Genomic DNA, 4756 nt, shown 5'->3' on the forward strand with positions numbered 1-4756 from the left:
GAATTGGGAGATTGGGATTGACATATATGCACTAAAAGGTATAAAATAGGTAACTAATAAGAACCTGCTGTTTAAAAAATAAATTTAAAAAATAAAAAAGAATTCCTACCTTGGTGTCCTCTCTCTGTAAACGAACTCTCTCCACCCCCTTTCTGTGAGGCACCTTCAGAGATCCCTAGATTGTGAGGAAGACTATTTGGAAACCACTATCCTAAGGGTTAAACCAAGATTGATTTGAAGTCAAAGGGGGATTAGTATTTTAACATGTCCACATGTCCAGCGTTCCGTTTAAAATCCTTGTTTTGTGTCCTAAGCTCCCAGCATTTCATTTCGTTTGAGCATTTCATATCTCAGAAATTGCTCGAGTCCTTGTACCATAGGTAGTAGAGGTTTAAAATCCTTGGAATCCCAATATCCTTGGTTTTAGGGTATTATATAGCATAGAATTACAAATCCTTAAATCCCCAGTGGCTTAAACACCCTAAAACCCTTGGAGCAGTAATTCTTAACTCAGAAGGAGCTCTTCTGACTTCCCCCCCTCTCCCATACTGCGCATGTGCCTTGGTCAGTGGTAGCCATTTTGTCTCATTTTCCTCCCAGTCCCCTGCCCTGAAATGGCTTCCAATCCTCTTCCCCAGATATGGTTGCTAAGTGATTGGAATTCACCGTTCTGACTAATCAGAGCCCAGTGTGAATTACCTTGTTATGGGTGTATCCAGTCCTTGTAGCAACTTCAGATCCAGTGCACAAACTCAGGGGGAAAAATAATCTTTGCAAAACTGAGTCCTTCCTCTGGCTCCACCCTAGCTGGCCCATCCTAGTGCCCCATACTTCCTCATCCCAGCACTGCTGCCTCCCGTTTCCCCCACCCCATAGCAACGGAAAGAGGGCAAATCGGTTGAGTGTGAGACTTCATTTGAGCTGGTCCTTGAAGGATGGGCTCAGGTAGAGATGGAGAGAGAAAACTTTCCAGAAAGAGGCAGCAGTATAAATTCCTTCATTAAACAAATATTTATTGAGCACCTACTCTGTGCCAGGCATTAATATTGTAGTGATTAATAACATGGGCTTTGGAGGCAGATGTACCTGGGTTCAAATACCATATCTGTCACTGTTGGTTCTCTCCCTAGACCCACTCCCCTCAGGTGTCAAGGTCAGCTCTGTGCTCTCAACCCTCTCACCTCCATCTCTGTCGTCCCTGATTATAACACACACACACACACACACACACACACATGCTGCACATGCTCATGAAAAGAGTTGCCTATTTTCTCCCCTTTCTCTGGGCAAGGAAGGTCGCCTCCCCGACCCCAGTGGTTGTTACCAACCCCCTCCTCTCTCCCCTCCCCGCAGACTGTACCTGTGTGGTTATCTAGTGGGCAGTTTGTCTCCTCTCTGCCCCAGGCCCCTGCTGTAAAATGGTGGTGAATCCTCCCGAACAAAGTTGTTAGGTGGCCTGAGTTCACTGATTGGACCTATCGGGGGCCTGGTGTTGGTTACTATGTTTTGGGTTTACTCCCCAGCTGGCAAGTCCTGTAGCAACCTCCAGGCAAGCACACAAACCCAGGTAGAAAACCTGGCAAAGAGCGAGTCCTCAGGAAGTAGTAGCCACACCCTCTGCCAGGCACTCGCTGCTCACATTACCCCCATGATCTCCTGCAGTACTATGATCGCAACAATCCTCGGAGAGCGACACCGTTATTATGCCCCTTTATGAAGGAGAAAACTAAGAGTTAGGTTTTTGTCCCTGGGTTTGTGTGTTTGCGTGGAGGTTACTAGGAGCATGGCCCCTTCTAAGTGCCAGGCACTTTACATTATTACCTCATTTAATCCTTACAACAACCCTGAGACATAAGTACTATTATTATCCCCATTTTATAGATGAGAAAACTGAGGTCCAGAGAGGTAAAGGAATCTGCTCGAGGTTGCACCATGAATCAGTGGCTGAGCCAAGACTGGAGAGATTACAGCATTTGCCCAGGTTACACCAGTGATAAGCAGCAGGACCAGTACTCAGGTCTGTCTCACTCCAGAGCCCCAGTGCTTTCAGGAGTTGGAATCTACAGGGTTTGGTGAAGGATTAAATTTGTGGGAGGGCAGGAAAGAAAAGGTTTCAATTCCAGCTGGAGGGAAGTGACTCAGACATTAGGAACAATTCTGGGCCACGAAGAGCTGAGGGCCACTGAAAGGTGACACCGAGGGAAGGATATTTGGGGGCCTCCTGCTGGGCAGTGGCAGCCTCTCACGCAGCCTGGGCTCTTTGGGACACACCGCTACCAGAGGCCAGGGGCGGATGAGGGACTTCTGTTCCCGCCCCTCAGCGCTGTGCAGCCTCTGTGTGGACCGGGCCCTGGCTGGGTGAGCTTCCTTCTGGATGAAGGGTCTGGGCCCAGAAGGAGAAACTACCAGCGGCCCAGCTCTCCAGAGATGCGCCAGGAACTGAGTCGGCACCGCACATGCTTTGATGATCAAGGCTCATCAAATCCCAGCAGGGTCGGGGTGCTATCCTCATGCCTACAGATAGGAAATGGGGGCTCAGAGAGGTCAGGAAGTGGGGCAGCTGGGGGAGACCCGGGACTGTGTAGCTACAGAGTGCTGGCTCTTAACCACTTGGCTCCTGCTACCTTTCTACTCATCCCCCTTGAGAGTCTCATAAGGGCAGGCTGCTCACCTGGTCTGTGGCCTACATGGAAGAGAAGCACATAAACTGTCATGCAAAGGCATTTCTAGCCCCATCATTGGGGACATCTGGGGCTTGGGGCCAAGTGTGAAAAGGGGTTGAGGGAGAACCCATGAACAACCTGGAGTCGGGCTCTGGGTTCTTCCAGAAGTCTTCCACCCCTGGGAGAGAACGGCCAGCTCCCACAAGTCCCTAAGCAATTCAACCGCTGTCCGTTAACAGCAGGGGAGGCAGCGCCCCCTAGTGGTTGAGCTCTAAACTGAGCCTGGACCGACAGCACCGGGCAAGGGATAGGAGGCCCACGCACCTTCTATGGCTAGCAATTTAGTGCCCGGTGGTTATAGGAACAGGCTCTGGAGTCACACTACACCTGGGTTTCAAATACTGGTTTTTTCTAGCTAAATGATGACGGCCAAAATAGCAAATTAGTCTGTAAGCCTCAGTTCCTTCATCTATAAGATAGGGATGATAATAATACTAATTTAACAGGGTAATTGTATGGATTAAATGAGACAATACATGTAAAACACTTAGCAGAGTACTTGGCACATTACAGATATGAGATAATACATCTGTGTGTGTGGTGCGTGTGTAGATATATATCTAATGTGTGCATATATATAATCATTTTCCTTTTTTGACAGATGCTGTCATTTCAGTAATTACATCTTTGACTCCTCTTGACTTCCCCTGGTGCCTCCAAGCCTGCTGTCTTGCCGAGGGAAGTGCTGTCAACACTTACCTAAGGCTTGTGGGCGAGACATGGGCTAAGACACTTGCTTTTCTCCAGGGATACTTTCAAGTACCTTGGACTGTACATCTTTGTCCTTCACTATCCTGTGAATGTTAGTAAGCTTGTTTTACACACATGCTGGGCTCTTTCTGCACTTCAGAGCAGCTTGGCTTCCATGATCTCATTTGAGTCTCTTACTATGCCCCATGAGCTATTCCCATTTTTCAACGAGGAAATTGAATATGATGGGAAGAGAAGTGATTGGCTCAGGGTTGCACGGCAAGTCAGTACAGGAGCCAAGACTGGACCCCCGAATCTTATGCTGAGTCCAGGGTTTTTCCACCAACCCTTGCAATCGTCCAGGGCCTTGAGCTCCGGCTAAACGGGACGTGTCTATAACCCAGGGTACAGCTTTATTGTTTGGTAGCCACATCACTGCACTCTGACAACAGGTTTCCTGCTTCTACTGAGGCCAGGGTATCTCCAATAAACTGTCAAATTATGTTATTTTCCTAAAAGAAATGACAGCAAGTTACTAGGACTGGTGACCCAAGATAACCACATCTCCAACACATGCCAATAATACAATTAAATGTCAGATGACAGGTTTGAGGAGAGATGAACATTATCTCCCCAGCCAAGCTGTGGGCACTGCTGAGAAATTAACTGCTGTCCTGTACTCACAGCCAACTTGATTTAGCCACTCATCTCATGTTGGACAGAGCCATCAGGGGCTCAGAAGGGCAACTCTGCCCTGAGTCAGTACAAAGATTGGGAGGTGTTGATATGTGTCATCAGCGTGGGTCCCAATGGCAGCACCTGTGTGCAGGCACTAAGGGAAGCAGTATGATAATAGCTTTTGGTGTCGTTTGACATGACTCTGGGGGGTAGAGAATGCATGCCCGAGTGTCAGTACCGGAGGCAGGGCTCCTCTCATTCTGAGACACTGGCAGCAGCACAAGCCCTACTGGGATAACAGATCATTGAGTCCAAAGACCTCCTCCTCAGGCCATATGTTAGTTGGAAACCCTGGCAAGCTTGTTTCTGCTATGAGGGGAATCTTGTTACTTCCTCCTGGAGCATTGGATCTCTGAGTGGCACTGAATTTGTTTCTGCTGTCACTTGCTCCTCACTCTGTCATTACCATGGCAACCTGAGAGGGAGGCAGCATCAAAATCAACTCCTCCACAACAGACATGTGTGGAACAGCAAGTGTACTCTCTATCATATTAGGGAAAGGGAACTTTTTTTTTTTTTTTTTTTGCGGTACACGGGCCTCTCACTGTTGTGGCCTCTCCCGTTGCGGAGCACAGGCTCCGGACGCGCAGGCTCAGCGGCCATGG

This window comes from Lagenorhynchus albirostris, chromosome X, assembly GCF_949774975.1.
Source record: "Lagenorhynchus albirostris chromosome X, mLagAlb1.1, whole genome shotgun sequence".
NCBI lineage: Eukaryota > Metazoa > Chordata > Mammalia > Artiodactyla > Delphinidae > Lagenorhynchus > Lagenorhynchus albirostris.